Source organism: Geotrypetes seraphini, chromosome 2, assembly GCF_902459505.1.
Source record: "Geotrypetes seraphini chromosome 2, aGeoSer1.1, whole genome shotgun sequence".
Classification (NCBI taxonomy): Eukaryota; Metazoa; Chordata; class Amphibia; order Gymnophiona; family Dermophiidae; genus Geotrypetes; species Geotrypetes seraphini.
In genome coordinates this window covers 159,277,458-159,290,366 of record NC_047085.1, presented here as the reverse complement: position 1 = coordinate 159,290,366, position 12,909 = coordinate 159,277,458, and the positions used below count along the sequence as shown (strand labels likewise).

Genomic DNA, 12,909 nt, shown 5'->3' with positions numbered 1-12,909 from the left:
ATATGATTTTTTTTTTTTTTAATTACCATCATAGGGTCTATATAGTATTAATGTGCACAAAGGGGTAAATTCTATAAATGGCGTCCTGATTGTAGGTGGAGGTAGGTGTCCAACCGCTGTCTAACCAGCCAATCAGGATGCACATTTTCTTAAAAAAAAAAACAAAACCCCAAGGCAGGCACCTACACTGTAGGCATCTGTCGCGGTTAAGGGAGATGTGTCAGGACACTTAAGCTTGCCAAAGGCTGGGCGTGGTTTCTCCTGGAAGTGGCCATGAGCGAGGTTAAGCAGCCATAGGCATCTCCTATGGGAGGGACCTTAGGCACCTGAGCCAATTAGAGCTTTAGGCCCCTCCACGGTGCATCCCAGAATGCACCGAGAAGGGGAGGCCTGCCATTTTGAAGTGGTGGGCCTGCCGGACAGACGGTGTGAGTATCCCTCCAGCCAGACTTTCAACTAAAAGGTACGGGGGGTAAGAGTATAGTTAGGGGTGCGGAATGGGGACCTGCCGCCTTGGGGTGGGGTGTTAGTTGGGGTTCGGCTTCGTGTAGCATTGGGGGTTCGGAGGATGGTAGACATCTCTCCTTCTGGTCTTCAACGTGGGGAGCGGAGGTTCGTGGCAGGAGGGAGTAGGCCTCCCTCCTGTCTGGCTTACTGCAAGCACACTAGGCCTTTAGAGTACAGCATTTTAACTTTTGGACGCATTTAAACAGCTTTAACACACAAGCTAATCTTTGTTATGTAGACTCTGAATGAGGTGGATTTTCTCAAGACTTTGAAAAATTACCCCTGCATATAGTCAGGGGAAGTATGAAAGAGCATAGCAGACCTTGAGCAATTAATCACATTCAGACACTTGCTCAATGATGTTTACCCTACAGACTAACACAAGCCAATCTAAGATTGATAAAATATATTAAAACTTCTTACTAACAGAGAATTCTCAGTCCATTAGTACTCTGCTGGTGAAAACTCCTTATCTTATAAATTTGCACAGAAAGGTTACCTCATGACTTTTTTTTGGCTGCAGTTCTTTCCCCTGATATGATTCCAATTGCTGAAATCTGCTTCTGTGAAAAATCCCACCAGAAAGATAGCTCCATGGCCCCAAACCCAGCCCTGTGCACTGCAATGCAGGACAATCATATCTGAGTCTGTCATGTAGCAGTGTCTCTAAAAGGCTGTATTCTGTGAATACATCCAAAACAGAAGAGGGGAAAAATCTCACATCCAAGCCAAATTAACACCCCCCCCCCCCAAAAAAAAAAAAAAAAAAAACCTGAGGTCAAGCAAAATATCAAGGGAATCCTCCAATCATCAGTGTTAATTCCTGCACTCCATGAAGAAAAACAAACAAACCCATATATGGCAAAAGTCAGGAGTCCAATCTCTATGGAAATCATGGTAATATGTAGAAATAAAACAAAAACATAAAGGAAAAAATAATACCTTTTTAATTGGACTAACTTGGTGTATGATTAACTTTCAAAGGTAACCCCTTCTTCCGCAGATCAGAAATAAGCAAATGTTGGCAAAATCAGTATATATAAGGGAAACATGAAAGCATTTTGGTGGTCGTTGGAGACAAAGAGGTGACAAATCAGTTTAAGTTTCTTTGTAGTGGGAAAGAAAGCCAAGGTCCTTGTCGAGTCCTATCCAGTGGTTATCATTTTGATTTCAAAAGCCTTACGTTCTTGGATTGTCTTAAAAATTCCTTTTAGCATTCTCACCATAAAATCATTGGAGCAGTGGTCAGTTTTTCCAAAGTGCTGTCCAACACAGGTGACATCCTGTTTGGCATTGCAATTTTTAATATGATATCTGTGTGAGTTGATCCTAGACTTTAGCATCTGGCCTGTTTCACCAATGTAGCATCCTTCTTTGCACTTTTTGCATTGAATGTTATATATCACATTGGAAGATAAGCATACGAAGGATCCCCTTATGTTGAATGTTTTTCCCATATGAGTGACTATGGGATCCTCTGAGATGTGCTCGCACAATTTGCAGCTTGCCACACTGCACGGATGTGTGCCATTCCCTTCTTTGCACATTTGTGTAGGGAGTTTGCTTCGTACCAGTTTCTGTTTCAGATTTGGTGAATGACGGAAGGCCAGCAAAGGTGGAGCTGGGAATATTTCTTTTAGCAACTCATCTTCTTGGACTAGTGGTTGTAGATATCATAATTTTTCTTAGGGCCCCTTTTACTAAGATGCGCTAGCGTTTTTAGCGCGTGCTAAAGATTAGCGTGTGCTAATCACGTGCTAAACAAAAAATATTAACGCAAGCTCTACGGAGGCGTTAGCGTTTAGCGCATGCGGTATTATAGCGCGCGCTAAAACTGCTAGCGCACCTTAGTAAAAGAAACCCTTAGATTTTCCAGATCTGGATTGTATGTCACTACCGAGGGGGTCCTTTCTGTCGTTTTCTTGTCCTTGTAGTGCAATAGGTTCTGTCTGGGTGTTTTAAGTGATGAGGCAATATTTTTGGAGATTATTGTAGGGTTAAAGGATCCAGTCAGGGTTTCTAGGTGTTTTATCTCTGTCTCTTGGGTCAGAGCAGATACGGTGGTATCGTGTGGCTTGGGGTGTATGACAGATCTTTTTATATGTGAGGGATGGAAAGTGGAGTTGTGGAGGTATCTGCATCTGTCTGTAGGTTTCTTGTTTATAGATGTTTGGATGTAACCGTTGTTGATAGAGACTGTGGTGTCTAGAAATTTGACTTTTTCTGGGGAATAGTTAATTTTGAATTTGATTGTAGGGTGGTATGTATTGAAAGAGTTGTAAAATTGTTTGAGTCGCTTCTCTCTCTCTGTCCAAATTATAAAAAGCATAAACAATCATAGAACTAAAAATAAAAACCACAACACAAAAAACTAAAGTTTAATAAGTCTGTGCAATCATTTTAATGTATAAGATTTTTAATTTGTAAGACTTATTCTGAAAGTAGTTTTGTCCTAGCCGTATTCAATTTTAAAAGGTTTTTTTCTAGCCCAATCACTACTTTATCTATAACTTGACTGATATATTCAGGAACATTTATTGTTGCTTCCATGAGTGGGCAGAGTAGAAATATATCAACTGCATAAGTATATATTGTGTAACCTAAATTTGAAAAGATTTTTCCTAATTCACTCATATATACAGTATAGTAAATTAGAGAATAACACAGGGACCGTATACCACGGTAAACCGTGGTTACCGCAGTAAATCCACAGGAATGGAGACATTTGCAACTGGTTTACCGCGGGAATGGGGACAAGACCTTTTACTGCCCCGTGAGAGTGGTAAAAAGTCTTGCTCCTGTGGTAAAAAAATTGCGCCCGTGTCAGACTCAGCATCTCCTTTCGCTAAGTATATATTACAAATATTCTAGAATGAATCAGAGAACTCAGCAAGGGCGGGCATGAAAAACACGTAGAAAATGAGCAACCTTTTTGTCGCATTATACAGAAGACAACAGTCAAACTCACATCAGATTAGCAACAAGCAACATTAGTGGCTCAAAACAGTTTACAGAGTGCAAAACTGGGAACCATTAAAGCTAACTAGTCATTTTAAAGTTGCTTAATTATTAAGGCCTTCTTTTACAAAGGAGCACTAAGCGTTTTAGCGTGGATTTAGCACGTGCGCTAACCGATAACATGTCCATAGGATAACATGCACGCATTAGCGTTTAGCATGTGTTTAGTGCACGCTAATATTTAGCCCACGCTAAAAAGCCTAGCGCACCTTTGTAAAAGAGGGGGTAAGTGTTAACAGGCATTTGCCTCATTACTAAAAGTAACACTGACATAGATCAATGATGCAATCAAATAGCGATAAAACATGGCAATCTTTACTCCATCGTTACAGTAACAACATGCATGCCGGTCTAAGAGCAATCTGAGATCAAATACAACAAATTTTTTTTTTGGGAGGTTGGTGGAATTCCTTACACATCCAGGGGAGGGAGGAGGGAGGAAAAGATATTTTGTTTATTAAAATACTTAATTACTAGTATTAAAGCCCATAACATTAACGGGTGCTAGAAAGCAGCCCCCTTTCCCTCTTCCCCTCCAGTTCCTCCCTGACTGTCTCTCTGTGGCCCCCTTCTGTCTCCCTTCCCCCAAGCAAAGCTGTCTGCCTCCCAACACACCCCTCCCCCCAAAGCAGCCTCCTTTCCCTCTCCGCCTCCAGTTCCTCCCTGGCTGTCTCTCCGTGGCCTCCCTTCTGTCTTCCCCCACCAAGCAAAGCTATCTGCCTCCCAGCACATCCCTCCCCCAAAGCAGCCCCCTTTCCCTCTCCCCCTCCAGTTCCTCCCTGGCTGTCTCTCCGTGGCCCCTCTTTTGTCTTCCCCCCCAAGCAAAGCTGTCTGCCTCCCAGCACACCCCTCCCCCAAAACAGCCCCCTTTCCCTCCCATCTGACCCTCCCTTCCCGCGGTGTGGCTGGCTCCCTTAGTCCCTTGCCGCCCCCTTCCTGCGGTCCCGACAAACATCCTGACTCCAGCAGCGGCCGCAGCACTCTAAACATGCTGCTTCGTGGCCTTCTACTGGCCTGATTTGCTCTCCCGTGTTGGGCAGAGCAAATCAGGGCAGTAGCAGGCCGCGAAGCAGCGTGTTTAGAGTGCTGCAGCCGCTGCTGGAGTCAGGACTTTGTCGGGACCGCGGGAAGAGAAGAGGAGCGGCGGCAAGGGACTAGGGGAGCCGAAGGGAGGGTCAGATGAGAGGCTGAATGGGGGTTCGGGTATGCCGGGGAGAGGGGCGAAGATGACGCCGATGACCGTTACAATTGGGGCCTTGACTCCCTTAGTTCTGACCGAAGTTAGTTTTAAGTTCTAAGCCGTAGCAGCGGCTACTCTCACGATCCCTGCCTGCATCGGAAGCCTTCTCCGACGCAGGTGCGGCTCGTGAGAGGAGGCGCCGCCGTGGCTTAGAACTTAAAACTAACTTCAGTTAGAACTAAGGGAGTCAAGAATATTACCTTGGGTTCCGCTATTGGGTCCTGTTTGGTCTGCCATTGCCTGGAGGAGCTGAAGAGCAGCCGACATCCGCCTCGGGGGGGGAGGGGGAGAGAGAGTTTCGCGTGCATGCGCACTCCTACCTGCGGTGCTCTACAGCGCACGGAAAACAGAACACACAGATGGAGTGCGCATGCGCGGCTAGCGTTTTATTATATTAGATAATATTATAATTACATAATTTGTCTTATTGTAGTAATTTGTTAAGGGAGGGAGAAAATGATTGTTCTAAGTATAAATTGTATGTTTAATCATGCGTTTTATGAAATATTTATGTTCAGATAATTGTATTGCATTGTCAAAGTTGAAAAATCAATAAAGATTTATAAAAAAAACCAACAACAACAACAAAAATGATACAAAATATATGTATGTATGCGTTGGAGGGGGTGTCATACCATTCAGAAATTAAAATAAAAATCTTGCTGCGCAGCAATATCCCTCAACCCCTACCACAGAATAATGAGGGAACCTTTTCTTTCCATGGAAATGACAGGTTTTAACAGGTGTAACATACAAACTTGCCAGCAAAGCTATATATTTATGCAAAACCTCTGAAATCAAGGTCATCCAGGGCCTGATTCTGTATAGGATCTCAGCAACCACCTAAGTGGTTTTTCAGAATAGCACCAGACGTTTTATACAGACTTGCATCTATACTAACAGACAGATGCCTAACCCCCCTTAATTCTCTAACCGACATCCACGTCACAGGCACCGTTTGGAGATTCACATTGCCGTTCAGCTTATTCCGGTAAGGGAATCTCCCTGCCACGATCAGCTAAGCGGCAGCAGAAGGGAATCCCCGAACCCAACCGCAAGTCAGCCTGCAGGAGGGATGTTCTCTCCCTCCCCCCACTACCCCCAACCCCCCCATACTCTCCGCGGCAGGAGTGTGTATGTGAGGGGGGGGGTTTGGGGCTGGCAATAGGAGAGAGTGGGTATCCCTCCTGCTGGCCGACTTGCAATGGGATTCGGGGGTTCCCTGCCATGGCCGCTCAACTAATTGCAGCAGGGAGATTTCCTTGCTACGATCAGTTTAGCAGACACATCTATTTGAAATGTAGGCCAGCATTTTGTCTAGTTTCTCTAGCCTCTCGTTGTATGACAACTCCCCCAGTCCCTTAACCATTTTTGTAGCTCTTCTCTGGACCCTTTCGAGTAGTATTATGTCCTTTCTTATGTACAGTGACCAGTATTGGACGCAGTGTTCCAGGTGGGGCGTACCATGGCCCGGTATAACCTTTTCAGATCTGCTTGTGATCCCCTTCTTAATCATTCCTAATATTCTGTTTGCCCTTTTTCCTGCCGCTGCACATTGCGCGGACGGTTTCATTGACTTGTCTACAAGTACTCCCAAGTCTTTTTCCTGGGGGCTCTCTCCGTGCATGATTTTTTGTTACTGACATGCATCACCTTGCACTTATCCACGTTGAACCTCATTTTCCATTTCACGGCCCATCCCTCAAGTGTATTTATATCATTTTATAGGTCTTCGCAATCCTTCTGTATCCTCACTACTCTGAATAACTTTGGATCATCCGAAAATTTAATCACCTCACTCGTTGCGCCATCTGCTTTCTTCTCAAGGTCTACTTTTTCATCCCTCTCCCATGGTCAGACATCTCTGTCTGCCTCCTTCCTCCCTCATATGGTCTGGAATCTTTCTCCTCTCATTCCCATAGCTGGAATCTCTTTCCTCTCCCAAGGTCTGGCATCTCTCTCCTTCCCAAGGTCTAATATCTCTCTCCTCTCCTTTCTGGCATCTCTTTCTCTCTCTTCCTTCCCTTCCATTCTGTAGTCTGTCATCTCTCTCTCTCTCTCTCTCTCTCTCTCCTTCCCAGTGGTCTAACATCTCTCCTTTCTTTGGGTCATCTCTCATCCCTCCCAGTGTAAAATTTCTCCCTTCCTCCTCTCCCCACCGCTATCATGTACAACAATTCTTCCTCTTTATTCCTTTTCCCACTGGCAGGATTTCTTTCTCTCCCTTCCCACTACTCCACCTGTGTAGCATATCTCTTTTCCTCCTTTCCTAATCTCCATGCCTGTGCATTTGTCCTTCCCAACCCTCTCCCAGTATGTGCCATATCTGTCTTCCCAACCCCCTGTGCATCTGTCCTCCCTGCCTTCCCACCTCCCTACCCCCTCTACCCCCTCCCTACCCAGCCTCTCGCTGCCAGGCTCTGCACCCAGCCCCCTTCCCTCCCCCTTGTCAGGCACTGCACTGAACCCAGCTCCCCCTCCCCCTCCCTGTTAGACTCTGCACCCAGCCCCATTCCCTCCCCCCTGTCAGTCTCTGCACCCAGCCCCCCTCCCTGCCCTGCCCTCCTTCTTCACTGCTAACCTGGTGGGTGGCGACAGCTGCAAGATGCATTTTCTTCTTCTGCTCAGCAGCAACAAGCACAAGCGCACTTTAGCACTCCTGTTCAGTGCTGAATGGCTTTTTGACTGGCTCCTATGAATTCTCATGATTTGTGAGAATTCACGGGAGCCAGTCAAAAAGCCGCTCAATGCCAAGCAGGAGCACCAAAGCGCATTTCTGCTTGTTGCCACTGAGCGGCAGAAGAAAACGCATCCCGCAAATGTCACCACCCACCGGGTTAGCAACGGGCAGGAACACAGAAAGCATGCTCCTGCCTGCTGCATCTCTGGACCACCAGGGCTAAATTTGGGGGGAGACCACGACCCCTGTGGCCACCCACGTTCCGACGCCTATGCATCTAACCTAGTATCCTGTTTCTACAGTGGTCAATATAGATCACAAGTGCCTGGCAGAAACCCAAACAGTAGTAACATTTCATGCTATCGATCCCAGGACAAGCAGTGGCTTCCCCTATGTCTATCTCAAGAGCAGACTAATATAGGCTTTTCCTCCAGGAACCAGTCCAAATCTTTTTAAAACCCAGATATGCTAACTGCTGTTACCACATCCTCCAACAATGAGTTCCACAGCTTATTTGTTAAGTAAAAACATCTTTCCTCCTATTTGTTTTAAAGTTATTTCCATGTAACCCTAGTCTTTGTAATTTTTGAAGGAGTAAAAAAAATCAATTCACTTTTACCCGCTCTACACTCAGGATTTTGTAGACCTCAGTCATATCTCCCCTTAGTCATTTCTTTTCCAAGCTGAAGAGTCCTGACCTTTTTAGCCTTTCCTCATATGAGAGGAGTTCCATCCCCTTTATCATTTTGGTTGCTCTTCAAGGTAAGGTTGCACTAAGGAGTGATACAGAGGCATTATAATATACTTGGTCTTATTTATGATTCCTTTCCTAATAATTCCTAGCATCCTATTTGCTTCTTTGGCTACTGCAACATATTACATTACATTAGTGATTTCTATTCCGCCATTACCTTGCGGTTCAAGGCTGATTACAAAAGGAGTTATCTGGACATTTCCAGAGGAATTGAAGAGTAGAGCGAGTTGCTTCAGCGAATTGGGATGAGTCTTGCAGTGTTAGTTTGTCTCCAAGGATTTCTTGAATAATATGATTTTTATTTCTTTTCTGAATGATTTGTAGGGGTCATTATCAGTAAATTGGAGAGTTGGTAGTCCAGTTTTGCTGTTTTTGTGGCTAGAAGGCCATCGTACAGTTTTTTTCATTTGACGCCTCTGATTGGGGGATGCGTGATCGGTTTGTGAGTTCTCCTATGTCTGGTTGAGGTAGTTTGGATTAGGCGGTTGTTTAGGTAGGCTAGGCTATCTCCGTTTATGGTTTTAAATAGTAGGCAGTTGTATCGGGCAATGGTGCGTCCGCATCTGGAGTACTGCATCCAATATTGGTCGTCGCACCTTAAGAAGTATATGGCGTTACTCGAGAGGGTTCAGAGGAGAGCGACATGTCTGATAAAAGGTATGGAAAGCCTTTCATACGCTGAGAGATTGGAGAAACTGGGACTCTTTTCCCTGGAGAAGAGGAGACTTAGAGGGGATATGATAGAGACTTACAAGATCATGAAGGGCATAGAGAGAGTGGAGAGGGACAGATTCTTCAAACTTTCGAAAAATAAAAGAACAAGAAGGCATTCGGAAAAGTTGAAAGGGGACAGATTCAAAACGAATGCTAGGAAGTTCTTCTTTACCCAACGTGTGGTGGACACCTGGAATGCGCTTCCAGAGGGCGTAATAGGGCAGAGTACGGCACAGGGTTCAAGAAAGGATTGGATAATTTCCTGCTGGAAAAGGGGAAAGAGGGGTATAGATAGAGGATTACTGCACAGGTCCTGGACCTGTTGGGCCGCCACGTGAGCGGACTGCTGGGCACGATGGACCTCAGGTCTGACCCAGCGGAGGCATTGCTTATGTTCTTATGTTCTTAATTTGAATTGTACTCTTGCTTGTATTGGGAGAACATATCAACATATTGTCTATGATGACATTTAACTTAGGTACCGGCCCCCAAGGCATCTGGTAACTATGATTTGGATTATCTTCTCAATATGCATCACTTTGCATTTGGCCACATTAAATATCATCTGCCATTTGAATGCCCAGTCTTCCAATTCCTAAGGTCTTCTCGCAAATTTTCACTGTCTGCATGGGTCATTCTAATTTCCAAAATGCTAATCCAAATAGAACTCTGCACAGGCTTAAGGAAGAAAATTCCAATTTCCAGATCATTTATAGTATGTTAAAAAAAAAAACACTAGTCCCTATGCAGATCACTGTGGCACTCCATCATTCATCCTCTACCATTGAAAATAAAATGGCCATTTAACCCTACTCTGTTTTTTATCCAATAATTAATTTCTAATCTACAACAGAACATTGTTTCCTATCCCATGAGGAACTTTGTCAAAAGCTTTCTGAAAATCAATATATAGCACACTATGGGCTCCTTTTACAAAGGTGCGCTATTGTTTTTAGCGCACACACCGGATTAGCGTGCGCTAGCCAAAAAGTTACCGCCTGCTTAAAAGGAGGCGGCAGTGGCTAGCACGCGCTACAACTGCTAGCGCACCTTTGTAAAAGGAGCCCTATGTCAACTGGCTCACCTTTAACCACGTTTTTATTCATGCTTTCATAGAAATGAAGCAAATTGGAGAGGCAAGATTTTCCTTGGCTGAACCCACCCTGACTGTCCTATTACACCATATTTGTCTACGTGTTCTGTAATTTTATTCTTTATAATAGTTTCCTGTATCTTGCCCAAAACTGAAGACAGGCTTACCAGTCTGTCATTTCCCCAATCACACTTGGAACTCTTTTTTTTTTTTTTTTTAAATCAACGTTACATTGGTCACCCTCCAATCTTCGGGTACTATAGACGATTTTAAAAACAGGTACAGATCGCCAACATCAGATTAGCATTTCCACTCATCATGATTAAACACTATTGAAAAGCCAAGGACACCCCTGACTTAAGCCATTAGCCTTAACCAGTTTAAGAGGGTTCTGTATCCACCAACAGGGCAGCTTCATCAGCAGAGTTATATGAAACAGCAGCTTCTTTGAAGTGTTTGCTGCTTAATGTTTGACAATGTGAACAAAGTAGCATGCCAGCCTGGACTACCCGCCTTCAGAAGAGGAGGCTAGGAGTAGCAGATTGTGGTATTGTAGAACAGTGGTGCATTACCTTGTCCGACTGTATTCTGTACTTGTAGAATTGCACTGAAGTGTGCAAGAAGCATTTGCTGTACTTGTCTGCTTTTGCTGCTATCTCATGCCTAAGTCATGCCCTTGGAAATATCCAGTTTCTGTGTGAGAGTGCAGTTGCTGAACATTGTGAAAAGGGGAGAGAAGTGTTCTCCCTGTTGTTGATCAGGCTACTTAACCCTTTCAGGACCAAGGGACATATTTGTCCCATAACTTTAAAATCCTATAAATTTTGATTGGGATAGTCTACAGTTCTAAATTTGATATGTACGGATTCCATATGATACTGCCTTTATGTAAACAAACTGGTTCCGACATTCATTCATTAGCGTCGTTGCCAGATTGACGAGAAGATTCACTTGCCACACTGTCCATAAGCCAGAAGTGTGATTTTTAAAAAAAAAAATAATGATATTTCACAAAAAAAATCAATTTTTTGGCATCTGCAAGCCCTTTTTACCATAAAAATGTCGTCATAACCACAAAAATTGGCCTACGATCCTTATGGTCCTGAAAGGGTTAACTGCTGAAATTTACTTAAAATTTAAACTATGACTGCTTATCCTTACTATAGCGCTGCTTGGCGTATGCCAGGCTGTAAATTAACCCACAAGAGACAATAGAGTTTAGAATCAAATTAAAAAAGGACAAACAAAACTAATAGGTATTAGGGAATTTCTCACAGAGGGAACGATAAGACGGACATGGGTACTTTAATCTGCGGAAACCTGAACACATTGAAACCTTGCCACCTAAGCTAGGGCAACCTATATTGCATATATTTTCTCCAGCACAGAGATATAATGGCTTACAAAACTATCAATTAGAAAGCACTCACCCATTTCTGAAAATGTCCTTCTCTCTGTTTCAATGTTTTATCCCTTTTCCCTCCATTTCTTTTCAACTCTTTTTTTTTTTTTTATCTCTCATAATGTAACTTTACCCCTTTCCTCCTTTTTAATCCTCACTTTCAAGTTCGTCTTGTCAAGGTCTTCAACGTACACTTCCCTCCCTTTCTATAAACATTACTTTTTACAAGTATTGCTTTTATTTCTATTTTAGCATATTATTGTAAACCGGCTAAATACCCATTGATGGTCGGTATATTAAAAATCAATAAACTTGAACTCACTATTTTTCACAACTGGAGCATGTAAAAGGTACAGAGGGAAAAACAACAGGCAATTTGACTTCTGAAGGGGACCCTATCCCCCCTCCCCCCCCCGAGACCCCCACCAAATAATACCACAACAGTAAGTTCCCGGTTCCATGCCATTAAAATCATATTTTTAAAAGTCTATTTGTGTTAGCATTGATGAGAATCAGTGTTTTTAAATATGTTTACCTATGATTTATATTCTATAATAAAAATGATAGTATATTGGCTAGGCCAGTTTGAAGACTTAGCAGTAATATTGTGCACTGTTATGCAGAAGACCTCAAATTTATTCTCAAGAGGAAAGCAGTTCCAGTCAATGGCAACATATGGAATGCACTTTTACAACGGGGTCCCTAGGTCATGTCTAGCTCATAAAAGCAAAAGATGGAAGGGCATTTAAAGGTGTATCTTAAAAGCTGTGCCTAATTTGTCTACAACCTACCTGAATTAGCTGTCCGGCAAACAAAAAATGAAGAAACTAAAACCTGGAGATTACTTCTAATTTTTTATCTTTTATCTGTGTTATGAAAAAAAAGCTGGAGCTTTTTACAGCCTCCCATATATTAAATCATCTCCACATATCTTGCATATTCAGGGTCTTTGGAAAATTCGATAGCCAATTCATTAAACAGGCAATCAGATTTCATTGCAGATGGCAGATCCATTAGAGTTGTCCAGAAAAGTCTAAAGTTGGAAAAACTGTACGAACTGAAGGTTTTCCCATGAATTTGATTGTTTGATCAGAAAATAATTTTTTAAAATGTTTAAAGCCCATCCAAGGGTCGCTCAGAGACAATAGAAACATAGAAATAGACGGCAGATAAGGGCCAGGGCCCATCTAGTCTGCCTACCCCAAAGACCCTCCCCTACCTTTCTCTGTGAATAGATCACACGTCTGTCCCATTTGGCCTTAAAATCAGGCACGCTGCTGGCCTCAATAACCTGAAGTGGAAGACTATTCCAACGATCAACCACCCTTTCAGTGAAAAAGAATTTCCTGGTGTCCCCATGCAGTTTCCCGCCCCTGATTTTCCACAGATGCCCCCTTGTTGCCGCTGGACCCTTGAAAAAGAAGATATCTTCTTCCACCTCGATGCGGCCCGTGAGATACTTGAATGTCTCGATCATGTCACCCCTCTCTCTGCGCTCTGT

The 12,909-nt window shown here is 43.5% G+C and overlaps 1 protein-coding gene across 4 annotated transcripts in view; it reads right to left on the bottom strand.

Annotated features, from left to right (window-relative positions):
• The window catches only part of LDLRAD4 (low density lipoprotein receptor class A domain containing 4), a 766,771-nt gene that overhangs the window by 614,499 nt on the left and 139,363 nt on the right, over positions 1-12,909 (bottom strand). The gene's annotated exons all lie outside the window — the stretch shown is intronic.